This window comes from Bos grunniens, chromosome 12, assembly GCF_055505025.1.
Source record: "Bos grunniens cultivar Pamir isolate PY7600 chromosome 12, Bosgru_T2T1.0, whole genome shotgun sequence".
NCBI lineage: Eukaryota > Metazoa > Chordata > Mammalia > Artiodactyla > Bovidae > Bos > Bos grunniens.
In genome coordinates this window covers 22382105-22409593 of record NC_141176.1, presented here as the reverse complement: position 1 = coordinate 22409593, position 27489 = coordinate 22382105, and the positions used below count along the sequence as shown (strand labels likewise).

Here is a 27489-nt window from a genome sequence, read left to right as displayed (position 1 = left end):
CACCCACTCTCCCCAGCTGAAGCTGTGTCCTCCCAGACCCCGTGAGTCTGGTTGACCAGACAGCTGAGCTACAGTTCTCCTCAATCAACAGGAAGCAGGAGAGAGGTCAGGAGCTCAGAACGCTGGCTATAATCAGTAACCCAGAGACTGCACCCTAGCACCCTCATTCCTCCACAGAAAATGCTCCTTGCCCAGACTGAGAGTGAATTTTTCACCCCAAATCTGAAGAACTCAATTGTCTGTAGCCCCACATTTCTTCCTGCCTCCACTCCTAACGGCCTCCTCTCACCTCTCCCCACCCCACCTTTGCCCCCAACCTCATCGTCTACTGCTTCACCTTATTCTCCAGTCAGGAGAAACTCACAATCAGGTTTTTGTTGCTGTTAGTAATGGTGATGGTGGTGGATCTGGCCACGCCCCACAGCAAGTGGGATCTTAATTCCCTGACCAAGGATCAATCCACAGCCCCCTGCATTGGAAACACAGAGTCTTAACCACTGGACTACCAGGGAAGTCCCTCACAGTCCGTGTTTAAAATTAGCCAGTAGGTAACTCAGGCGACCTCACGGGTGATCGCAAAAAGAGTTACAAAGCTGGCCTAAGACAATATAAGAGAAATGTTGGGATGATCCTGCTATCAGAGATTTTGTGGGTAAATTTTTTTTATTTATGGCTGTTCTAGGTCTTCGTTGCTGCTTGCAGCTTTCCTCTAGTTGCAGTGAGCGGGGGCTACTCTCTAGCTGATGTGCTCGGGCAGTCTCACTGCTGTGGCTTCTCTTCTTGTGAAGATGGGCTCTAGAGCATGTGGGGCTTCAGTGGTTGTGGTTCCCCGGCTCTAGGGCACAGGCTCAGTAGTTTTGGTACAGGGGCTCAGTTGCTCTGAGGCATGCAGGATCTTCCCAACCCAGGGATCAAAGCCGATTCTCTTGCAACTGCAGCACTGGTAGGTGGAATCTTTACTTCCATGCCACCTGCGAAAGCCCTCATAGCAATATAGACACTCACCATATGTGCGTGGCCACACGGCATCAGGAAACACCCAGGACATAAGGATGTGGATGTGAACACTGCTTCCACCTTTATGTAACTCTGTAACTGGGGTAAGTTACTTAACTTAGTTTCTAAGCTCTATTTTCCTGGGAATAATATATTTATTATGAACAATAAAAGAACAATCAATATAAGGAGCCCAGTACACTCTCCACAAATCACTAGATAGATAACCAGTGTTCCCATCTTCCCTGCCTACTTGACATCCCCTCTCTAGTCTGACTGTTCTTCTTGGCTTATACTGCTGTACACCTACAGCAGGCATGCTTTGTCTTGGATGCCAACTGCTGATGCTAAATCCTCAGCCTCATTCCAGCCATTCCCTGTGAGATCTTTAGAAGCTGGTTTGAGCCACAGGAGAACTTTTAAATTCTATGATTACAGTATTATTGACTGTAATTTTACTTGCTAGGAGTTGTATTTGAAGCAAATGTTTCTAACTATATTTTTAAACCCTTTGTTTTGGTTGCTATTCTATTAATATGCAGCTCCGGGAGAGTTAAGAACCAGAAGGAGAGAACTCTAAGAAGGATAAAATTCTATCCCAGTGTCGGGAGGGGAGTTTGAGGGAAAACCAGATACATACATATGTGCGGCTGAGTCCTTCTGCTGTTCACCTGAAACTATCCCATTGTTAACTGGCTATCAGATCAGATCAGATCAGTCGCTCAGCCGTGTCCAACTCTTTGCGACCCCATGAATCGCAGCAAGCCAGGCCTCCCTGTCCATCACCAACTCCCGGAGTTCACTCTGACTCACGTTCATCAAGTCAGCGATGCCATCCATCCATCTCATCTTCTGTTGTCCCCTTCTCCTCCTGCCCCCAATCCCTCCCAGCATCAGAGTCTTTTCCATTGAGTCAACTCTTCGCATGAGGTGGCCAAAGTACTGGAGTTTCAGCTTTAGCATCATTCCTTCCAAAGAAATCCCAGGGCTGATCTCCCTCAGAATGGACTGGTTGGATCTCCTTGCAGTCCAAGGGACTCTCAAGAGTCTTCTCCAACACCACAGTTCAAAAGCATCAAATCTTTGGCGCTCAGCCTTCTTCACAGTCCAACTCTCACATCCATACATGACCACAGGAAAAACCACAGCCTTGACTAGACGAACCTTTGTTGGCAAAGTAATGTCTCTGCTTTTGAATATGCTATCTAGGTTGGTCATAACTTTCCTCCCAAGGAGTAAGCGTCTTTTAATTTCATGGCTGCAGTCACCATCTGTAGTGATTTTGGAGCCCAGAAAAATAAAGTCTGCCACTGTTTCCACTGTTTCCCCATCTATTTCCCATGAAGTGGTGGGACCGGATGCCATGATCTTCGTTTTCTGAATGTTGAGCTTTAAGCCAACTTTTTCACTCTCCACTTTCACTTTTATCAAGATACTCTAATACAAAATGAAAAGTTTTCTTAAAAATCAAAGGAAAGAAATTATACCCAAGTGTTTAATCACCCTTAGCATCATGCTATTCTTAATGATGACCTAAATCGTCCTTGTCATGATTGTGCCTTATTTTCTATCATTCTCTACATGCTGTATAATATACTTGAAGATAGTCTTTGAGAAGCTTTTAGGTTTTTAATCCTTTTCTCATGAAGGATCACATTTATCAAAGAGTAGCTATATATCAAGCACTATGCTAAGCACTTTGTACATATGTTTTCATTTAATTCTTATCACTGTGAACATCTCCCACACTCTATAAACATTATTATGTCCATTTTATGAATGAGTACATCTTAAAGAGGTTGTGTAACTTGCCTAGGGTCATCCAGTAAGTAACTGATGGTATCAACATTTGGGCAGTCTGACACCAGACTAACTGATTAACTTTTAAGGTCTTAATGCTCTTTTTGGCCTTTCTCTCATTTTTCTTCAACCACCTTAATAACTATTCAACAATACAGATGAGAACAATCCTGATGCTAAGAATGGGAGAAAGATCTCAGTGTCCCAGTGGACCACCTTTACAGTTTGGAAGAGCTAAGGGATAGGGCATTAAAAAGAGCTTGACTGAATTTAACTAAACAATGGCTGGAATTCCTGGACAAAGACTGTGGCAGCTGGAACCCCAAGACAAAGCCCAACCTCAAGAACCACAGCTAGTAATTCATAACAACCTGACTTGGTAAGCACCTGCAATGGGCAAGGTGCTTCCTAGCACCAGGTGCCCTGGAACATGGCACTTGCAGATGAGGAAATAGGAATTCAGAGAGAGTCACTGACTCGCCCACTGTCACATGGCCACACACGGCAGATCTGGGGTCTGTTTTATTGGGGCCCCCATCTGAGCTCAAGCCTGTGCTCCCTGCCCTCACTCACCTTACTAGCTGAAGGGTTCTGGCCATGTTTTCTCCAGAACCCCAAACAAAGTGTGGTCAAGGCAACATTCCTGTCTACCCCAGGGGCTTGGTGGGATTGCAGGGGGCAGGTTTTTCCCAGGATACAGGAATTCATCCCTGTGACATCTATCCACACCTCAGCCTACACTCTGTCACTCATGCCATGATTACAACACCTCACATTCATTGAAATTTTGTAAGTCATGGAGGTTTGTTCATTACAAAGCTCAGGTGAGCTGTAAATTAGTGAAAGCCTCCTAATTGCTAATCTAGTAGACTTCTCACCTAACCTTGCTATCTCTAGGCAAAAATGAACTTTCTGTGGGAAAAAATAAATTAGTTGGAACTGTGTTGCCAGGGTGTGTTGGTAGAGACAAAGTCAGATCTAACTTCCCCTATAACAACCTGGAGGCTTTTTATTCTTTTTACATACACTGTAGCCTGCCAGGTTCCTCTGTCCATGGGCAACAATACTGGAGTGGGTTACCATTTCGTTCTCCAGGGGATCTTCCCCACCCAGGGATCGAACCCAAGTCTCCTGCATTGTGGGCAGATCCTTTACTGCTGAGCCACCAGGGAAGCCCCCATATGACTTCCATTAAATACTGAACACTGAAAAAGCAAGTATCCATGTGGCTGAAATGACCAGAATAACCCCTCCAATCTTCTTTGGTCCCATAAGAGATCATTCTAAAAGCCTCATGACCCAGGATGCCTGTCACCTGCCATGAGAAGACGAGGCACATGGCTAAACAACAAAGAAAAGATAGAAACATTCTCAAGGGCTTATAAACATGGAATCCAAGTTTTTCTTTCCTGGTGGTCTTTGAAATCCAGCCAGCTGCTCAAGCAGAAAAGAGTCACTGGCTTTCTCATTGGGGTCTCTCAGTCAGGCCATGTGTTGGGTGTTCTTTCTGCTGAAACTGAGGGGCAAGCCTGGCATCAGTGGCATAAAAGAGACTTTATTCATGGGAAGCATCCAAAATAGAAACGTTGCTGTAAAAGTAATTAGACTCGAGTTGAAAAGGATCAGTTCCTCATTAAGGGTTTCCCTCAAAGGCTTTTTACAAGCTTAAAGCTTGAGTCTAATCCCCAGTGTCAGCTGTGGAAGGGACGAAGACATGGATGCATATTCACATACAAAGACACGTGTGCTCTGACTTCACTGATAAAGCATAATAAGGATTTTGCTGTTCATAAATATATGCTCGCCCCCACCATCTGCCCCCCACCTACCCCTTAGAAATGTAGACCCTGGAGATCAAAGTCAACACTTTGCACTTATAAAAGCTGGAAGAAAGTTCTTTCATTATGATTAGAATTATAATTGGTTGCTTTCAGCAGCCTGAAATGTCAACGGAAACCGCTCCCTTTCGGCATTCCCTGTGATACTATCTCAGCCAATAGGGGATTCCAATCTGGCTCTATTTTAGGTTTGAAGATGCAAAGATAGGTGAGACACAGTCCTGCCCTCTGGGAACTCACCAACTCAAGCAGGGCTTCTCAAGGTGTGTACCCACTGGCACCCACTTGGAACGCCTGGTTCCTAGGAGGTTGCTGCAAATATCAAGCAGCAGTTGAGTTTTCAGATATGCAGAACCACCATATTAGAACTTCATCGGAATCTCTGAGAGTGGGCTCAGCACTCGATACAAGTTCTTCTGCTGGTTCTATGACTACATACTTGAAAGTAACAGACACTCTAATTTCAAAGCATTTGTAAATACTTGGTGATTTTCTTTGTGATAAGCCTTCAAATTCTGGGCTTTGGATTGCAAACCCACCTCCTAAGAGAGCAGAGACAACCATCTCCACTCTTCGTCAGCTGCTACAGAACCAGACTTGGCCAGTGGAGCACAACAAACTGTCCTAGATCCGCCCTTTTCTCAGTAAGTCTCTGCACTTCCATATTTCACAAGGCCCACAACAGGCCTCGCAACCACTGTGTCCTCCAGTGGGAAATGTTCTGTTTAGGGTAAGAGTTAAAAGCATGAGATCTGGGTCTGAATCCTAGCACTTTAGCTTATTGGTTGTCAAACCAGAGGCAAATTATTGGTACTTTTGATTCCTCATCTGTAAAATGGAGATATTAATGCTAATAGTCCCTAGTTCGTAGGGTCGTTTAAACTGAATGAAACAATGCATACAGAAAGCACATATATACAGTATACAGTAAGCATTTAATAAATGTTGTTACTGTGGATAGGACTTCCCTGATAGTTCAGTTGGTAAAGAATCCAGCTGCAGTGCAGGAGACCCCAGTTCAATTCCTGGGTCAGAAGATCTGCTGGAGAAGGGATAGGCTACCCACTCCAGTATTCTTGGGCTTCCCCTGTGGCTCAGCTGGTAAAGAATCCACCTGCAATGCGGGAGATCTGAGTTCAATCCTTGGGTTGGGAAGATCCCCTGGAGAAGGGAAACGCTACCGACGCCAGTATTCTGGCCTGGAGAATTCCATGGACTGTATAGTCCATGGGGTCATAAGGAGTCAGACATGGCTGAGTGACTTTCACTTTCACTGTGGATACCAAAGTCCTTGGTGGAACTCTTTTGGGTTAATGGCTCAGAGCTAAAAAAAAAAAAAAAAAAAAAAAACCTCACAGCATTCAAAACAGGCTAGTCTTTTTCCTGAAATAGATCTCAAAAACCATGAAGTGTAGGCATCTAAATGAGTGGAAACTGATATACTTCTGAACTGTGGCCTGGAGTCTATAAATGACGAGATAGTATATAATGTGTGCTTGGAGGAGGGAGAGTGAGCAGTGGTTGATATACAAAATGGACATTTTAAAAACTGAATTTATAAAACACATATGGATATATCACACTGAAAGCAAGCCAGATATATAAAAGTCCAGATTTATTATGCATGTCTTTATCAAAAAATAGACATTTAGCTCCCTAAAATACTTAAATGTCTGATTTTATTTAGAAGAAAAAAAAAAAAACTTTATCCAAATGCAAAATTTCAGGAGGGTATCTATTACATAGTTCAAATAAGATTACCAGATTTAGCACATTAAAATACAAGATAATCAGTTAAGTTTGAATTTCATGTCAACAATAAATAATTTTTAAGTATAAATATATCTCATGCATTATTTGACAACCCTAACTACAAAGCATGACTGTTATAATTTAGTATCCCTACTAAGTTTTATGTTAAGAAAGGAAAAACTGATCAGAAATAAACTTATCACTAGTCAGGTGAATTCATAAAATTGTGAGTATTATGGGAAATTAATGAAACCAGGGATCAAATTAAACCTGAGCTTTTCTCTGAATGTTGAGCTAGAATGTCCCTATCCACCTAGAGAAATCCCTGCATAATCTGTATGTTAAAAAATGCTCTGCTAGTACTAGAGGAATAAATGGAGGGAAAGTTAATTTAGGAGAAATTAGTTATTAAGATCAGGGGCCAAGGTTCATCTGTAATCTGGGCTCAAGGTTCAGACTCGCTCTTTCACAATGAAGAAACACGACTGACCCTGAACTTCTTGTTGCCTAGTTTAGAGTAACCAACCCTCAACACACATTTTCTTTCATCCTTTTTATTCCCTCTAGCTTGAGAACAGGTAAAACACTTTTTGTCTGATTTATAATACGCTTTGAAGTTAAAAACAATCACGGTTTTGGATCTGCCAAATAGTTTCCATGGTAAAAAGCTAAGTACTTCTTTTGAAATGTTTAAGTCTTTAATAAGCTTTGCATAGCAGAGGGATGGGAAGTGAAAAGTTAAGAATATTTCAGGACATGTCATTATGTTTTATATTTTTTGAAAACCCTTCCACCACTGATGTTCATGCTGGTGTTTTTCATTCCTCCCAAATTGGTAGGCCACAGTAGTTAAGAAATTATTCCACTGAAAGTACCCCAGGGACCAAAGGAAAATTAGAAAAAAGAAAATTAGATAGGGAGGGGGCAGGAAGAACTGCCACCTGGGATGAGAAAAGCCAGTTTACACCCCCAGCGCTGGTCACCCACAGGCTATATGGTACCAGGCAAATCAATTTCTCTCTCCAGACTTCTGTGCCCTTATCTGTAAAATAAAGGCTTTCCACAGGCTATTTATGGTCAGAAATTATGCGATTCTCAGTCGAGTCATTTGAATTCAGATCGCTCATCTTCCACGGACTGTAAGACTTGGAGAGAATCCTCCCTTTCCCTGTCCCTGGGCGCCTGCTGTATGAATAACTCCCATTCTAAAGATGAACTCACACGCTCTTTAGAGACCACTCTGAAGAGGATTGTCACACAGCACAAGCGTCTACGGGGAACACATGAAGTCAGAAAACGGCTTCACATGACCATCACTGTCAAGGAAGGAAGAACAACGCTGGGGAAGAAGCATCTCAGAGAGCTGCTGTTAAAACTCAGGCTTGAGCCGCTGAAGGCTGAAAATCCTGAGTTGGCAAACAAGTGGAGGGAGGGTCAGGAAACCACGGCCTCCGAGGAAGCGTAGGGAAAGCAACTCACCAGGAAGACTCGGGAAGACATGATGGCCGCCTTCTCAACTCCTGGCCCTCAGGGCAGGTCTGCCACACCTACTCTTCATTCTTGGCTCAGAAATGAAGGCCAGCCACCTCCAAGACCACTGCTAGGGGTCCCGGCTCCAGGCGAATAAATAGTGATGGCGGACACTCAGCTCTGCTCCACTCTGTAACCATCTGATGGACCACAGACATTTAAGGACAGAAAATCAAAGAGTTTTCCCCCCTCAAATTCCTAAGTAAAATCATCTTTAGAATTGCTAGCCCTCAACAACAATGAGGCTCTTGAGTTTTTTCTTCTAGAGCGGTTAAGTGTTGCCTGACTCACATTGTAATGGGTGACGAATCATCGAATGAGTCGGCAAATAAATCCTAGTCCTGAAATCACCTTATCACCTCCACATCCTTATACCCTCCCACATAGGAACACGGAAGACTGGTAAGAGGTTCCTTCCTTTAGGAAAAATTCACAGCAGTAGACTAGGCAAAAGTCAAACCAACCAGCAAAGATGAACAAGCCAGGGCTTTTGTGGATAACCCCTGAACTATAAATAATTTCTGCTCATAAGGAACATAAGGGCTTCCCAAGTGGTGCTAGTGGTAAAGAACCCACCTGCCAATGCACGAGACTGAAGAGATGCTAGTTTGATCCCTGGAGGAGGGAGGGCATGGCAACCCACTCCAGTATTCTTGCCTGGAGAATCCCATGGACAGAATAGCCTGGTGGGCACAACTGAAGCAACTTAGCATACACACACACAAGGAACAGAAACAAAAGGCAGACCAGTAACGTGGTCTCTTAGAAAGATACCCAGCCAATAAGACCAAGAGAAAAATTTCGATGCTCAAGAAAATAAACTAGCAACTGGACAGTGCTTGTCTGGGGCAACGACAGTGGGGCGTGCTGTGAACTCACGATTGTCTAAGTGGATAGTGATGCAACTCCTGGTTCTTTTCACATGCCGCATGAAAGAGATGTGCTGAATCTACACATGTGACTTTGTCCATCTCCTTATTTATTACTCATTACTGGCTTTTCAAAAGCAAAAGCCAGTATTTCTGAATTGTCAGGGTTCACCCCAGAGAAAGCTCAAGGAAAAGAAGGCCCCAGAGGCCCAGGGAAAATGGTAACTTCCAACTAAGGAAAAGGGTTTCTACTGGAACCCAGAATAGTGGTACATTTTTCTCCTCCCATTGAAAAAAAACATGTATCTATGTCTACATCTTCCCATCACTCAGCTCAGCAGAGCTCTTAAACCTATTTGGAGAAGTTTGTCCCAAGAGTTCTTCAAGATTTTATGCAGTCTATAAGCTTTGAAAGATTTGAGTATGTTTCAGGATTATTTTTAATGTCCAACCAGGATGCTAGTTTTGTTCCTTCTTAGAGTTTAGCTTGTCTTTTTGGTCATTATCATTTATACTCTTATTGTCATTTTTTGAGAAGAACATCTTCACAAAGGAAATCAAGAAACATCATAAAACTCCCTTGATCACTTAAAAAAGTGAACCAAACCCCTCTGATAGCTTGTTGTTGTCTCTAGGTAAGAAGATCTCTTGCGCACTAGAAATATTTTCATCTTTTTTGGTAAATAAAGGTAGTCAGAGCATCTTTGAGTTGGGGCGCCCATCCCCGGTCCTCATGCAGGATGCTGGGTCAAAAGCAGCAGAGTGCTAATGTAACAACCTTTGCTCCAGAAGTGGAAGGTGATGTGACTGACAGGGTAGGTGACCATGGGTTCCACAGTGACCTCAAAAGATGCTTGTGTGCCCGTAGACCTTTCTCAGTATGATGTCTGCACTGTGTAGAAACCATGTGCAAGGCCAACTGGGGCATGCTGTTCGCTCAGCCTTGTGAAGTTACCCCAAAGTCCACTTTCCACATCTCTCACTGTTGGTCCATTGGGTTAGAGCTGGAGATTCCCAGTCGTCTGGCAAATTTACAAATTCAGCAGCTTGTAAGCAAGTTTCTAGGATGCCAAGGCTTCATATAAGGCCATACTCGAGGCCACTCAGAGCAAGAACTGTGCATCTATTTCCTGCCATGCTGAGGGATGGTTACTGGAGTGCTGAAACAATATGGAAGGCTGCCGTGCCACCACCCTGCAAAGACTGATTCAGAACTACATCCTGATCATTCTGCACATGGATTAAAATACGCTGTGGCCTTGGGACCTCCCACCAGGCAGAAATCGCACTCTCCAGCCCCGACTCTGTCATGCATTTGATTTGTGGTCACGGATTGTTACTTGCTTGTTGTACCTCTAAATCTCTCAAGCTTCTCACTATCACAGAAATAAAATAGCAGTGGGCTCCCCAAGGAACAGGCCCTTTAAGTGTTTGGAATTTTGTTTTTGTGGTGTGTTGGTTTGTCTTGGGGCAAGGTTCCCAGGGCAAATAAGTGTGATGGGAAGATGGAAGGGCCATGGAAAAGAGAACTGGCTCTAGAAAGAGCTGGGAGTGGGCTAGATTCCCCACTCTGCAGGTTACTGGTGATGTCACCTTGAATTAGATGCTTCACCTTCATGGGCTTCAAGTCTTGCAAGGATAGAATAAGAGTACACACTTGGCAGTGATTTCCAACGTGTGCTCCCTGGAGCATCAACCTCACCTGGAACCTGTTGCACATGTACATCCTTGGCCCCTGCCCAGAATGACTGAGTCAGAAACCCTAGGGATGGGGTCCTGCAATCTGTTTTAACCAGCCGTCTTGGTGATTCTGGCTTCCTTGATGGCTCAGTGGTAAAGAATCCTCCTGCAGTACAGGAGACACAGGTTCGATCCCTGGGGTCGGGAAGGTCCCCTGGAGGAGGGCATGGCAACCCACTCCAGTATTCTTGCCTGGAGAACCCTATGGACAGAGGAGCCTGGCAGGCTACAGTTCATGGGGTCGCAAAGAGTCAGACGCTACTGAAGCGACTGAGCAGCATGCACTCACTGTAGTTTTCAAGGTACTGTACTGTAAGATTAAAAATGTTTTCTTTATTATTTGTATTTTTTATGTATGTATTATTTGTGTGAAAAGTATTATACACCTATTCCAGCATAGTACTATATAGCCGATTGTGTTAGTTGGGTACCTACGCTAACTTGGTCGGACTTTCAAACAAATTGGACTTATGAACCCACTCTCGGAAGGGAAGTTGTTCTCATGTAGGGGGCTTACTGTATGCCTACCTGCTTTTTTTTCCCTTGCATTGGAAATCTGAAAAGCCCTCAGGTGAGGCCTCCAATGTGCCATTTCTTTTGGTAATTTGGCTCTTTTGCTTTGGCTGCAAGCTGTGAAAGAATTTTCTTTTATCCCTTCATGAAAACAATATCCCTGTTGCTGCCATGGATGTCTGAGGTCTGGAAAAAATGTTCCATGACAAATCTGGGATGCCAGTCAGTCATTCCCTGGCCCATGAACTCTTCCCATCATTCATGTGAGAAGACAGGGGCTGGACTCTGGGTCATGGGCTATGAGCAGAGAGCTCTTTGACAAGTCATTTCTGAATGTGTGGACGGAGTCCGTCCTGAAAACAAACAAACAAAAAAATGATCAAGTCCTTCAGACAAGGGATCTTCAAGACTTTCTTTTAATGGAAAAAAAAAATTAGTCTGCTCTGGAAGTGGCAAAAGTGAAACATGTCATGTGGCAAATATGAAAAAGTCGAGTCCCGGGCAGGAAGGAAGACGTTGCTCATCAAGGGGCTCTTGGGCCACAGACGACAGATTATCAAATCCAGATGTGGCCTGGAACCTTCACCAAACAGTAAAAGCAACCAAACCATCCACTTCATGTAAACTGAATAAATAAACATCAATCAGCCATTCATTAAACAAATATTTACTGAGCACGCACTCCATCTAGGGCCTGGGCTGTGTCCCCGGGAGGCAGAGAAACTGGAGAGATGCAGTGAGGGCTGAGACAGGGAAAATGAAGATGAGGAAGATGAAGATGAAGCTGCTGAAGGAGGTAGGGACAGGGCTGCAGGACCTCCGGGGTGCTCGGGGCTGGGCGCATGTCCAGGATCCAGCAGCTCTGAGGTCTGTAAGCAATGAGCCACATCCACCCAGCATGGCACCGGGATCGATAAAAGACTATAGATTCAGAACCGGTTCTGAACCTCCATTCTTTCACTTTTTGGCTTAAGTCCTTGAGCAAGTTTCTCAACTGCTCTAGGCTTCAGTTTTCTTCCATAAAGCGAGGGTTCCATGACCTTCACAGCGTTACAATACAGAATGAATGAGATGAGTGTACGTAAAATGGTTAGCACAGGTTTGGGGATGTAGTAAACTCTTAATAAATATGTAATGCTGTTACTACTATTATTAAGAATGCAATATTATTATTAATGAATATTATTAGCTTCGTATGACCACAGCTTTTGCCCCTCCCCCTGCCCATCCAAGAGAATTGTGCTAGTTTTCCACTTTCTTTCTCCTTTTTGCAAGAAAAAGAGGCTCATTCTCTGAGGCTGAAGCTAAGTGAGTCATCCAATCTCTCCTGGATGATGGAGTTGGGCCAATGGGGGTGGAAGGAAGGCTTCTTGATCAATCATCTCCAGGGTATGCAAAAAGGATCCATCCTGAAAAAGCAGAGATTTGGCGTTCCTCACACAGCGGGGTTTCCGATATCTTTTTCTAATGGGGGAAAAAAATTAGCCTGCTTTGGCAGGGAGAGAGGAGAGCAGAGGAGAAGAAAGGTGGGAGAGAATCTGAGGAACCCGTGACAGGCTGGGGAGCAGCTGGGAGTGGGGGGATAGAGGGCAGGAAGGAGAAGGAATTCAATTAAGAGTTTCACGTGGACCCCTTTCCAGTTTTTTCCTAAAGGAACAAGAAAAAAATTCCCTTTTAATTAGTTTGGCTCTCGTCCAATGTTTCTTTAAAGTTGACTCGGTTTGGAGTCGGAGCCGTTCAGACTACTTCTGTAGGATTTCGAGGGGTTAGAGTATTAATGATGAAAATGGGTATATGAATACCTATCCCCCAGGGCTAGTCTTTGGATTAAATGTGGTGATGCATGGCGTAACCACCAGCTTTCACTAGATTATGCTGCAAACAACCCGAAATCTCAGCGGCTTACAACAACAAAGGTCGATTTCTTGTTCCTGTTACATGTTCTTTGTGGTTTGGCCGCGTGTCTTTATTCTGGGAACCAGACACGACCTGGACCCACCCCTTTCTGGGCCCGGCGGGGCTGGCTCAGAGGGAAGAGAAGCAGAACGCGATGACAATGGCTCAGGGAACTCCGATGCTGAAGTCTGTTGCTTCCAATCCCGCCTCATTGACTGACCCGGGCCTGCAAGTCATTCTCAGGGTGGGGAACATGACTGTCCCCTTGGGAGGAGCAGCGAGCACTCAGGAACAAGAACAGAATCCGTTCCAAAGATGAAGTGCTTGGGACATTGCCTTGCACTGGAAGAAGTCTCCAGAAATGATGAAAACCGTTCCTATCAACCTGTCAAAAGGGGAAAGCAGCCTCACAAGGGCGTCCGAGGGTTGGGAGAGGTAATACGCTCAGGGCCTGGCTGAGTGACAGACAAAGGGTGGCTTTTGGGGATTTTCTAAGGGACCAGACACCCTGGGGCCAGGAAAGGGAGCCCAGCAGCAGTTACAGAAGACAAGGGAACATGTGGTGACCCGAAGCCAGAGGGTCTCTGGAGCCCTGATGGGAAAGGATATCCCTGTCTCGGGGGTCAGAGACCGGAGCAGGACCCCGGAGAGCCAAGGGCTGTGAGGGAGCAGGAAATGCCAGTTACCCTCTCCCACCAGAGGCCAGAGGGGACAACGCTTAGCCCACACGCTGAGTGACAGAGAGCTCGCTGTGTGCCTGGCCTTTCATGGACCCTGGGGGACAGGCTGTGGGGAGCTGGCCTGGCACCCACGCCCTTCTCGAGGGCTCTGTGGCTCCCACTACTCGCCTGGCCCTTTCCCACACAGAGAGGGAAGCCGGGCCACCCACTATCCACCCAGCAGGGTAGGGCCTGGGGGAGGGCCAGGGGCCACGGGCCTGCAGTGAAAACATATTTAGAACACGTGTGTAGAGGGTTCCTCCCACCCTCTTCAGCTCTGCTCTGCGGTCCCTAAAACAAGGCTCTCCACTCTGTACCCCACCCTTCCCAGGCTACCCTTCCCACCTGCCCTCTCAGTCCATCAACCAGCGGCAACCGGAAGTCCTACTCATGCGGCAAGACTCACGTGGTGCCAGGGACAGAGCAGGGAACACGAGCCACCTCAGCCCTGGAGCTCATGCCTCAGGGCATCACCCAGTGCTTCTGCCCCAGTGAATGGTCCAGTGCCCGTGCCTCAGTGCTCCGGAGCCCAGAGAAAGAAGTAAAGCATTTCCTATGTTGACCAGCGCCAAGTGCTAAGGGGCACAAGGAACTGGTGTCATTTTAGAGGGTGACACAGAAGGCTTCCCTGGAACCATGGAGTAAAGACCTAAGGAGCTGAGAGAAAGATGTTCAGTCAGAGGAAACAACAAGCCAAAGACAGAGCCTGATGCTTTAGAAAAAAAGGGCCCCAGGGCCAGTGTGGCTGGAGGGGCTGCAGTAGAGTTCCCAGCCGGCTCCCTTCTTCCTGGGTCTCTGAGCCTTCCCCTCAGGCTACCTACAGGTTAGGGAAGCAGCCAGCCGACTCTCTGTGATTCTGTTTCAGCCACACTGTGTCTGTCGGCACCAACTTTTTGTTGGTGTTTGCTCATTTTATGTCTCTGGGTCACATTTTGGTACTTCTTGCGATATTTCAAACGTTTTCAATCTTATTGTATTTATTACAATGATCTGCAATCGGTAATCTTTGATGTTACTATTGCGAAAAGAGTACAACTCCCAAAAGGCTCAGATGATGGTCAGCATTTTTTAGCAATGAAGCACACTTTTAATTAAGGTAGGCACATTGTGGAGACATAATGCTATTGCACACTTAATAGACTACAGTATAGTGTGATGATAACTTTTATACACACCGGGAAATCAAAAAGCTGTGTGACTAGCTTTATCTCTATTGTGATATAATTATTAGCTTTATTGTGGTGGTTTGGAACCCAACCCAAAGTATCTCTGAGGTTTGTCTACCGATGGAACAAAACATAAAAGTTCCTCAACACTCACTCCTCACCCCCTCTTAACTGTCAACTTAGAATCCCTCCCTCCGTTCCCTTTTACACAGACAGGTATGTATACATTTTTTTCCCAAAAGTATTATCATGCTAGACTTGCATTCAAATTGTTATGCAGCTTGTTTATTCCTCTCCAAACATATTATGGAGATTTTTCTATGATGGTATGTCTACTTCTTTTTTTAATCCTTCAGAACAGATATACCCTAACTTGGTTTAACAAATCCCCTATTGATAGATGTGCAAGAACAATCAACATCTTTGTCCAGACATCTTCTTACAAACAGATGAATATTTCTTAGATGAGATTCCAGGAAGTGAATTTGCTGGGTCAAATGGGGTGTGAATTTTTTGTTTTGCTGAACACTGCCTAATTGTCGTCTAATTTACACTCCCACCAGCCTTGGGGGGAGGTTTGTTTTGTTTTATTTATTTGTTTTTGTTTTCAAAAACTGTAGGAGGGGTTTTCTCAGACAGTTGGTCTAGGCAGAGGAAAGAGTCATGTTTTTCCCTGACAAACGGAAACAGCTACAAAAGCTGTTCCTTTTTTTTTCTTCCTGGAGATCCAACATCCCAGCTGCATAAGCCCTCCTCCTCTTATCTTTCATCCCTTTCCTACCCACATCTCACATATTCATATACACACACAGACAAACACACAAAGCGACAGTAATGATAGTGGAGAAGAATTATCTGCCTCTAAAATGTTGCTGACTTGATTTGGGACATGATTCACGCTAAGGTATAAAAAGAGTGAGCCTTCTCCACTGTGCCCATCAGAGACTTTGTTGTTCTGAGTAGGGTTTCCTAATCAACTCTCGTGCTTCCTTAGAAAGAGAACTTTATACTGTTGGAAGGATGACATCTTGACAACTGAAGAACTACATTTCCCAGCCTGCACTGCAGGAAGAGGTGGCCACTGAGCTGTAAGTGGAAGTTGATGCCCAGGGCTTGTGAGAAACACTGTGTAAAGGAAGCCAGCTTACCTGGGAAGTGAGCCGTTTTGCTTGCCTCTCCCCTCCTAGAATTGGGGGTCCTTTTGAACATGTTCAACCATTCCAATGGACGTCAACCTTAGCCCGAGCAGAGTCCTACAGGATACTCCTGCAACTTGTATTAACTCTTTAGTTGCTGGATTTGGGGGACAGTCCAGAGATACCAAGAGGCAGTAGGTATTTGCCCATTCATTCAGAAATACGTGGATATTTTAACAACGAGTTGGTCACCCCTATAACTTCTTAGTAAATATTAGCCCTGCCTAAAATAAAGATGTAATGGTTGGAGCTCCAATTGCCATTCAGGACCATGATGTAATCTTCAAGATGGCAGCCAGACACTAATTAATGGACAAGGGAGAATCTAGGCATCTGATGGAGATGGAGCCACCTAATCTGCCATCTGGACTTCTTTTACAGAAAGTCACTAAACTTAAGCCCCATGGCATTCCTTCTCCCATGTTTTGGCCCATTAAGAGCAAAAAAAATTCAAGTCCACACTTTCTATGGTCAAAGGAGCAGCCTCACTCTATAAACTTATAACTGCCTGGAGGGATCTCTTAAAGAACCCCACACTCTGAGGCCTTCTATAAACAAGTTCCCATTTGCCATTTCCATTGTTATACATAACATTAGACTTTTGCACAATTCCCCAGGTACAGCCTGACACTTTATCCTCTGGACACTGTGTCGATTCATCCTGAATAAACCTGAATCAATTTGGGACATAGCCACATGAAGCCATAAGCTCCAGGATCCCACCCTGATTTCCATCAGCCAGCTAAGCCCCCCAATCACATTCCTTCCCAGACACGATTCAGAAAATCAAAGGAGTCCAAGCTGAGGTTTGCATCTGTTACAAAGCAGAAGATTTCTACAGAGATGTTGTCTTGTTTATAAAAGAGGAAACAAATTCTCCTACAATAGAGAATTAAATAAATTGTGGTAAATCCATTCAATGGATGACTAAAAAGCTATTTAAAGACCATGATATACAAACTTGTCAGCAATGTTCAATATATATCAACTGAAAAGTATGTACTGAATGTCTCCTTTTGTAAAAATAATTATATAACAACCTTATATACTTATATATGGTATGTATTTATTTATATGTATTTGTACATATATGTATTATGTAAACACAAAAGGATAACACTAGCAAACTAAATGCCAACTCTTTAAAATTATTATCTCTGACTTCATGAGTGATTTTAAATTCTCTCCTCTAGACTTTGAGTATATATACATTTCACATTTTTTACAATATGTATTTTTATAATCAGAAAAAACAATCCAAATATCTACTTATTGTTATCATTATCTATATTGGTCCCTATATATACATGGACTCATATATATATATATATATATATATATATATATGGAGTTGACTCATTGGAAAAGACTCTGATGCTGGGAGGGATTGGGGGCAGGAGGAGAAGGGGATGACAGAGGATGAGATGGCTGGATGGCATCACTGACTCAATGGACGTGAGTCTCAGTGAACTCCGGGAGTTGGTGATGGACAGGGAGGCCTGGTGTGCTGCGATTCATGGAGTCACAAAGAGTTGGACACGACTGAGCGACTGATCTGATCTGATATATATGTGTGTGTGTGTGTGTGTGTTTTAAATAAATTGGGAATAGATAAAGGATGAGGTAATAAGAAAAGTCCAGCCTGAAGCATCAAGTTCATGAGCAAGTCTTAAAAGCATTGCTCAAAACCAAGGCTGTCTTCATTTTGGAAACCAAACCTGTCTTCATTTTGGAAACCAAACCTGTCGAGCGTCTCCGGTGTCTCCTAAGTTGTGTCATAGGCGCCAGTGCTGTGCCCCATGTGACAAGCGCTCCAGTTCTTTACAGAACAAAGGCTAGAAAAGGCCACTTGACAGCCATCCCCATCTTGATGGTCGGTGGCCAAGGCTGGAGTGGCTCCTGCCTCTCCCCCTCTCCCCTGGCTGGTCAGCTCACGCTTCCCTCCCACTGACTTGGCACCTCTATCCACCTCTGCCCCGGATCCTCCACTCCTTCCCCAGGGACAGTGTGTTCTGCCAGCTCTTGCCCCATCAAGTGAGGAAAGGGAACTTTCCCTGTTTCTGCCCCATCTTTGCCCAGGGAACCAACAATCCCCTTGAGCCTAAACAAAGGCTGCGTTGGCCCAGCCCTGCACCAGCTCAGTGTGGAGACGGGAGTGGGGCTCCATGGTCTCAGCACCAGCTCCCAGGGCCAGCCCCGTGCCCACTGTCACACTTGGCTCTGGGGCAGGATGAAGGCAGGTGGCACCCAGCAGTATACATCAGAGAAGCCAAGGACGATTTGGATCCGGCCATCGATTCTGAAGTCTTAGCTGGGCAGCCTGTGTTCGGGTGGCCAGAGCTGGGAAGGGGTTTGAGCTGACCTCCCCACCTGTCAGTCAGCCATGCTCACTGCCTGTCATTCTCTCATTTCATTAGGACTCAGAGAAACTGAAGCTGCTCCTTGGCAGGGAAACCCGCTGCTCCACTATTGCTCTGGGCTGAATTGTTGTTCTTTAGTCGCACATCCAACTCTGTGCAACCCCACAGACTGTAGCCCTCCAGGTTCCTCTGTCCATGGGATTTCCCAGGCAAGAATACTGGAGTGGGTTCCCATGTCCTCCTCCAGGGGATCTTCCCAACCCAGGGATCGAATCCACATCTCCTGCATTGGCTGGTGGGTTCTTTACCATCAGAACCACCAGGGACAGCTCTGGGCTGAATCGTATCCCCCCAAAATTCACCTATTGAATTCCTAATCCCCAGGACCTCACAATGTGCCTATATTGACGGGTAGGGCCTTTAAGGAAGTAATTGGTGGGGGGGTGGGGGGGTGGTTAAAGATATAACTACATTATAGAAAGTTGGGTGAACAGAAGAGAAACTGTACCCAAAATACTAACATCAGAGCACAGTAAGATGTCATTTTCTTTTTAAAGCCTAAAAAGTAGAAATTAAGGTAAAATGAGGTTGTAAGGGCAAGTCTTAATCCAATAATACTGATGTCCTTTTAAAAAGAGAAAAATTGAACATAAATACAAAGAGAGGGAAGGCCGTTTAAAAATGCAGGGAGAAGACAGCTGTCTGCACATCAAGGAGAAAGGTCTCAGGAGAAACCACCCCGTCAACAGCTTGCTCTTGGAATCCTAGCCTCCAGAATTAGGAGAAACCACGGTTCTGCTGGCTAAGCCTCCCAGTCTGCAGTGCTTGATTATCTTGGCCAAGGCAAATCAACATGTGGGGTAACAGTTCCTCAGTCGTGTCCGACCCTTTGCAACTGCATGGACTGTACAGTCAATGGAATTCTCCAGGCCAGAATACTGGAGTGGGTAGCCTTTCCCTCCTCCAGGGGATCTTCCCAACCCAGGGATTGAACCCAGGTTTCCCACATTGCAGGCGGATTCTTTACCACCTGAGCCACCAGGGAAACCCCATCAATCCTATAGCCTGGGTCTAATAAATTCAAAACATTAAGGCTTCTCCTTTAGCTTCAGATAAATAAGCCCTCTGCATCTTCCTGCCTTTTCCCCAAGCCCCCAGAATAATATCTTTCTTTGAATAAAACCAGAAAAAAAAATGGCCTAATTGTGGCATCATTAAGTAAACTGAGTTACTCACTCAGAGAGGGACACAGACATCCCTCACCCATATGCCCACCTGCCCTCTCTCGTCCTCCCCTAGCCAGCAGCAACCTCCCCTGGGGGCCTCCCTACAGGATCACACACAAGAGAAATCCCCAAAGTTGTTCTTCCAGAAAGGGCTTCTCCAAACCCCTAAATAGCCTATGCTCAAGGTCATCAGGAGCTGGCAGGGGCTCCGGGCAGAGCGGACAGTCCCAGTGTGGGGAGAGCCCTTGGGACTGAATATTCATAAGAAAACTGAGTCTACAGCATGAGGCTTCTGTTGGGCCAGGCAGTTCTGACCAAACCAGTTCACAAGCCTCCCTCTCGGGGTCAGCTGTCTCCCACAGCCTGGGCACTGATCACAGCCTGAAAAGGACCACTTCTGTGGACAGGCCAAAAGTGCCCCTGGAACGTGTCAGATTCCCATTAAATGCTGGAACGGAGAGACTCGGAACGTAACATCCAATTCATTCCTCCCAAGAGGAAACTCAAAGGCACCCCCCACTCACAGAGGGCTACGGGGTCCCCTCTGTAACTGGCAGCAGAGTGGACTGTGAGCAAAGACTCAGCCAGGCTGGCTGGGTGTGATCCTGGCTCCATCTCTTCCTTCCTCTGATAAGTCACTTAACTTTCTGTGCCTCTGTTTGAGCAAATAGGATTTTTTTCTGTGAATTGGGCATCATAAAAGAGCACCTGCTTCCTAGGATTGTTTTAAAGAGTTAGAAGCAATACCGTACATATAAAGCAACTCTGCACATAGCAAATGTTAAATAACATTAGTTGTTAGAATGATTGGTTTTCAGAAGAAATGAGTTTGGTTTCTGTCTGTTGCCTCTATGTGAGATTTTGAGTGAATGTTAGTCATCTCCCAGAGCTTCAGTCACCTCGCCTACAAAGTGGGAGCAATGTATGTTTATCCACATTAAGATTGCTCTGAGGACTAAGAGAAAATCTGCGAATCTGCTCTGTGCTGCCCTCATCCTTATACCATGTGCATCTCTTACAGTGCCTGGTTGTTGTTCTTGTCTTTTAGTCGCTAAGTCGTGTCCAACTTTTTTGTGACCCCCGTGGACTGTAGCCCACCAGGCTACTCTGTCCATGGGATTTCCCAGGCAAGAATACTGGAGTGGGTGGCCATGCCCTCCTCCAGGAGATCTTCCTGACCCAGGGATCCAACCCGTGTCTCCTGCATTGGCAGGCGGATTCTTTGTCACTGAGTCACCTGGGAAATCTTCAGCACCTGATATTGGAATGCTTTTTGAGGGAATGAATTTAAAACTCCATGATATGATTGATTATTTAACTGCTTGCTGAACATTTCAGTTTAGGGTGAAGGATTTGAATGGCTGCAGGAAGTGTGGCCGGTCCAATGCAATAGGAATCACATATCAGTATCCACTTCCTATGGTTGTCACCTCTGGTTTTTAGGACATAGGCTGATGAAGTCAAGCCAAACACACCTCAGCACATAGGGCTGATCCTCATCCAACAGCCTGAGTAGAAGATATACTGAGGCCTCCTGATGGATTTGTCTACAGTTAGGGTCAATGTTAAGACAAACCGATAGTCATCTTTATCACTTAGCACACGAAGTCTACCTAAAGTTGCAGTTTGGAAAAAGTCTGTGCTCTGAACTCTGTGCCTCTTCGTAATCAAACTCACTCCCAAGAGCTGTCCCTTTTTAATGGTCCCGGATCAACAATCTGCCCCCAGAAAATGGAAAGAAAAAAAAAAGAAGTGGGAAGAGAAAAAAATCAATGGTTCAAGATAATTTTGATTCTGCAGATTAGTCAAAAACTGCTAACACTGACCGGTCATGTCTCAACTTGCCCCCTAAATCTCTGGAATGAAACAAATCCCCTCATAGGCTTTATCAGAGAAGGCTAATAAGACGAAGTTGCTGTTCCAGTAATTTCCAATAACCTGAAGAAAACTTTCCTGGAAAGCTCTACTTTCCCCATAAGAAAGCATGGCTTTATTAAGGTGCTTAAGATGATGAGGATTTGGGTACACGAGGGCACTCTGAAGGCATTACCACTTTCCTGCCAGCCCTTGCTGGGTGGGTGGCCCTCAAGACAGGGCTGAGTGCAGAGCGGAGTAAATACGAGGACCAGACGGGTCTTTGGTGCTTCCAGGATTCCTGTCCCCTCTTGAAAACAGACATGACAGCACCTGCTGAGGGAGTCTGCTGGGACTGTGGAGATCACATGGGTAAAGGTGCTTTGAATTCCTTGGAGAAATAGCATCCTATAAACTGTTTTATCATCATGTACCGGTTTTAAGTGTGTGCTTGTATAACCAAGTGGCACGAGTGACGGTCACCTATAGCCCTATTTCTCAGTGTTTCCTAGGTGTCCATCTACTTCCAGCTCTTGTCCTCCACATGTTCCTACCTTCCTGCTGACCAGTCTACAAATAACTCAAAAAAAAAAAAAAAAAAGACAAAAAGTCGAGGACACGAACGTCCAGGTAGTACCTCCTTGGTGCCAGGTAAGACACTAGATGCTTTGTATAAATCATCTCCTTTAACCCTTACAGCACCCTGGGAGAAAGGGGTTAATCATCAGAGCCCTCAAGATTCGGACTCAGAAGGGTGACGTCTGCAGAATCAGGATGTCAGCCCAGGTTTCTCTGGGTTCCTAAGAGTTCTCTCTTTCCAGTCGACAACGCCCTTGTCCCTCAAAGAGCTCCCTAAGATTGACCAGACGGATCCCTCAGATCTGAGGGCTGCCAGCAAGGACCTTGAGAATAAGCTGGAACCATAAACAAGTACAGGTTTGTTTGTGATTACAAAAGATGATGCTGCTAATCTGATTAAAATCACATTTTTAAAAAGTCCTGAACACGTTTTTTTTCCCCCCAGCAGAGCTGTCCTCCAGCCACTCCTAGACTGGCCCCAACCTCCTTTCCAGTGACTGGCAAAAGCCCACATGGTCCTCCCCAGATCTGTGGCCTGATCACAGGGAGACGGGATGGCTCAGTGGTGGGGTGACAGTGGATGGCGTAAGAGTGTTCCACAGCGTCACATGTCATCTCCTTCATCTCACACACCCCTTCTCTGCTTTTCCACCAGCTTCCAGTCTCTAATTTCCTTCCCCAACACATCCTACAGACATCAAGAGTCCTCACCAAGGCTCAGACTGATCTAGGTGTCGATCCAAAGCCCCTGCACTTGGACACAACCCTTAACTTCTTCATGTCTCGCTTTCTTCGTCTGTAAAACATGACGACAATGGCAGTAGGGAGGATCCACAGAGATACACGTATCTATAGAAAGCACCCAGCACAGTGTCTGCCCATGTACATCAGAGCTAGGGAGTTATCTCTTTTTCCAGAATCTGACTGTGGCTACTGTCCCTTAGATTGAAACTCCTCCTTATGGCTTTTACATTGCTCATCAGTGAGACCCATTCACCGTCTTCATTCATTCTTTCATGCATCAAATATTTATCCAGCATCTAACAACATGTCGGGCCAGGACAAATGAAAATATCTGCCCTCCTGGGGCACTAGATAGCAAAGAATAATCCACAAATCAATGAGTAAAGACCTCAGTGAGTAATCTAGTTGTCCTGCCTTGAAGCTATGTGGTCTTGATGATTTAAGTCTTCATTTCAAGACTCAGTTTCCCCATCTGTAACGCAGGAATAACCATGCCCACCCTCAGGGCTCTTGTGAGCCCAGCATTACTGTAGGGCCTATGACGTCTGATAGGGTTCTGACGCAGCGCCGAAGAGCTTTCTCTTTCCACCCTTATCCATACTGAAGCCTCTTTCTGTCACTGAGTGGGAACAGGAGTTGCTAAGAGAATGCCAGGCTTCTCCAGCAGCCCCCAGTTCCTGTGGGGAGGCAGATGTAAGGAAACCCTGCAGCCAGGACGATCAGAGAAGGCTTGAAATGCTGCCAGCAGCGCTCTTGGGGGTTTGTGAAAAAAAAAAAAACAAAAAAACTGTCACAGCTCAGCTCTCACCAGCTTCTGGCTGTGACAGACGGCTGCCTGCGACACCCTCTTGCTGCCACCCCCAACTTTGACACTTTCAGCGGGGAAAATCTGATGCTGCACGAAACAGCAGCTCCCAAGGCCATGGAGGATGCTGGGATCCAGGTCTTCTCTGCAGGGTAGCAAGGAGTGCTGGCACCTTCGTCTCTAACCTGGCGGGCGGCTGGATCTCACAATTTTAGACAGCTTGATTCCTTCTCGTGGGTGGGGAGAACCTAGGGTTCCTGACCTGAGCAGTTCAGTTCAGCGAGGGTCAATCCCTTTGCACAAGGCTCAAGCCACTCAAACATTTTGCGGTATTTGGCTGGAAAGGCTGAAATGGTTCCACCTGGGGATTTTAGACCAGCAAGAGCAGCCCACCGCCTCTCTGCATGGTACTCAGGAATTCCAGAAACGAGGATGCAGAGAGTAGTGGGCGATTTGAGCCAGAGGTGCCCTAGAGGACAGCCAGCCCAGCCATTTTCAAAGGTTCCTTTCAGCAGGGGAAACCTCTTCATCTCAAATAGAATCATATGTATAAACTCCGTATGTATATTTTAAGTTTTTATTTTATATTGGAGTAGAGCTGATTAATAACGTTGTGATACTTTTAGGTGCACAGGAAGTGATCCAGCCACACATGTACATGCAGCCACTCTCCCCCAACTCCCCTCCCATCCAGGCTGACACAGAACACTGCGCAGAGTTCCCTGTGCTCTGCAGTAGGTCCTTGTTGATTATCCATTTTAAGTATAGCAGTGTGTCCATCCCCCCATCCTTTCCCCTGCAACCATAAGTTCGTTCTCTGTAAGTCTGTTTCACTTTCTCAGTCTGACTTACTTCACTCAGTATGACAATCTCTAGGTGTTATGACCAACCTAGATAGCATATTCAAAAGCAGAGACATTACTTTGCCAACAAAGGTCCGTCTAGTCAAGGCTATGGTTTTTCCTGTGGTCATGTATGGATGTGAGAGTTGGACTGTGAAGAAGGCTGAGCGCCAAAGATTTGATGCTTTTGAACTGTGGTGTTGGAGAAGACTCTTGAGAGTCCCTTGGACTGCAAGGAGATCTAACCAGTCCATTCTGAAGATCAGCCCTGGGATTTCTTTGGAGGGAATGATGCTGAAGCTGAAACTCCAGTACTTTGATCACCTCATGTGAAGAGTTGACTCATTGGAAAAGACTCTGATGCTGGGAGGGATTGGGGGCAGGAGGAGAAGGGGATGACAGAGGATGAGATGGCTGGATGGCATCACTGACTCGATGGACATGAGTCTGGGGAACTCCGGGAGTTGGTGATGGACAGGGAGGCCTGGCGTGCTGCGATTCATGGGGTCGCGAAGAGTTGGACACGACTGAGCGACTGAACTGAACTGAACTGAACTGAGGCCCATCCATGTTGCTGCAAATGGCATTATTTCACTCTTTATTTATGGCTGAAATTCCATAAGTATTTTTCTAAAAAGAAGAAAAAGATGCTCTTCTGTGTTTCTCAAGAGGGATGCTATTGCAACTGTGGGCACAGTCTTCATTTTGCAGGATGGTCCTGCATGTGGTAGGACATTTGACAGCCTTGGCTCCTGTCTCTACATATCAGTGGCTCCCTCCACCCCAAGCGACTGGAACTAAAAAGCCCCCACACATTCCCAAATGCCCTCTGCAGGTACCCATCCTGCTTAAGAATTCACCTAATCACAGTTGCACAATTAGATCTGCCCGGTAAGGGCCACTGCTGATCCTGATATGATGGCCCTGAGCCTAAGGGATGTCAAGCGCCCTGGGAAAGCCCCTGTGGGAAAGCCTGACTCCCCTTGATGAATGACATTCTCACTGTGTTGCCAGGAGTAAGCCACTTACCCTCCTTGGGCCTCAGTTTTCTCTTCTGCAAAATGGGAATAACAATCCTTACCTTCATCACAGGGCCTTTGTGAGGACCCAGTGAAGTACTGTCCACAAACTTGCTTTGTAAATTCTCCAGCCTTTGCTGATGCCTTGTCCACGCTCCTCTCCTGGGCTTGTAAAGGCCCTGCTATCTTAGTGTTCTGAAAAGACTTCCCATGGAAACCAAAGAATAAAAGCAAAAAACCCAAGCATAAGGATTCCACAGAAAACCACTTCTATTCACATCCCCGGCACTCACACTCCGGGAGACGATGGCTGTCCCCTGCTCCCACCAAGACACCTACTTTCTCTCTTTTGTGAGCCAGCAAGACAATCAGCCAAGCTTGGCCTGCAGGCAAGGCTCAGCCAGCACAACCTGAAAGTCAATGACTTCGAGAAAACAGCCTGAAAGAACTCAAGCCTTATCTTTATTACCCCAAGTGGTGTGTGTGACTTGAAAACCTATCAGGAGAAATGGTATGAACAGAGTCTCCCTTAACTTCACCCCTGTAACTGAGAGGTGATGTCACCATGCCGCTTCTGGAGTTTTTGATAGGTTGGCACCTGGTTCATGAAAAAAGACTGAGATTTTCAGTTGCAAAGGGAATCAAGATGACATCACCTCACTGAGGCTCTTTTATCTTTTCTCTTCTTTGTTTTTTTCATGTTTTAAAAACTTCATATTGGAGTATTGAGTTTCCCAGGTGGCTCAGTGGTAAAGAATCCACCTGCAAATGCAAGAGACATGGGTTTGATCCCCGGTCCAGGAAGATCCGCTGGAGAAGGAAATGGCAACCCATTCCAGTATTCTCCCCTGGAGAATCCCAGGGACAGAGGAGCCTGAAAGGCTATAGCCCACGGTGTCGCAAAAGAGACTGACATGACTTAGTGACTAAACAAAAACACCACCACCACGTTAGCCACTTGATCAGCAATGCTGTGTTAGTTTCAGGTGTACAATCAACAAAGTGATTCAGTTATACATATACATGGATCTATTCTTTTTCAAATTATTTTCCCATTTAGGTTGTTACAGACTATTGAATAAAGTTCCCTGTGCTATACAGTAGGTCCTTGTTCATTCTTTATTTTAAATATACCAGTGTGTACCTGTGTATCCCAGACTCCCAATCTCTCCCTCCCCCTGACTTCCCCCAGCCCCCCACCCCCTCATTACCACCATTTGCAGCAACAGGAATGAACCTGGAGATTATCATAAGTGAAGTAAGTCAGACAGAGAGAGACAGATATCACATGACAACGTTTATTTGCAGAATCTAAAAAAAAAAAAGATACAAATGGACTTTTTCCCCCTCTCTGCTTTGAAAGGCGAAGGTTGTGCAGATATGAGCAAAAGAATCCATTCTGACTTCATCCCAAACTGGAGTCAAAGTTTTTCTGAGTTCCAGGTGGTAGGTGATAAAATTGGGGTTTATTTTCTCTTTTCCTCTGTTCTCATGCCTGGGTTTAGGCCCTGAAAGGAGCGTCCTTCAAACGTTCCCAAGTAAGTGCCAGGGGTCAGGAGGGGTCACTTCAGGTTTAGGGCCAGCTTTACAGAATAAACTTCTCAATATCCCAACTCACTCATTCAGCCCCATTCTGCCTCCAGCAACTGTGCCATCTCATTTGGACTAAATATAACTTCTCAGTTCAAAGAGAAAATGCATGGAATGGTCCCGCCAGCTTCCTCGAGATATCCTGGGAGTCCACGAAGGTAAATCTAATAGGAATAAGAAGCACATGATTCCACTTTTCTATAAACATACCTGGCTTAAGAGAAATGGGAAAGGCGCCGGGCTGGAAACACTGCTTCAGCTACTTCAGAAAGAAATAGCGTGAATCAGCAAAGTGCAGAGAAAACACCAGCCTGGGATCATCAGACCCACATGAGGAAAATACCAAACACCAAAAGGGCAAAAGAAAATCTACGTGAAACTTGCATTTTTGGTCACACTGGGGGTGCTCAGAGAAGCCAGTCATGCAGCTGAGTTTCTGAAGGTCACCTGTGTCT

At 45.5% G+C, this 27489-nt stretch overlaps 1 protein-coding gene across 7 annotated transcripts in view; it reads right to left on the bottom strand.

Moving 5' to 3' along the window:
• LOC147361519 (uncharacterized) overlaps nt 1-27489 on the bottom strand; it is a 296232-nt gene that overhangs the window by 247378 nt on the left and 21365 nt on the right. Inside the window, exon 1 of one of the 7 annotated variants that reach the window (XR_015138034.1) lies at nt 7866-8689. The exons of 5 other annotated variants lie outside the window; for them this stretch is intronic. The gene's annotated coding sequence lies outside the window, so the exon portion shown is untranslated. Of the gene's footprint in view, nt 1-7865; nt 8690-26721; nt 27199-27489 lie in introns of those variants that run through there. One more of the 7 variants, XR_015138039.1, reaches the window with a different exon arrangement.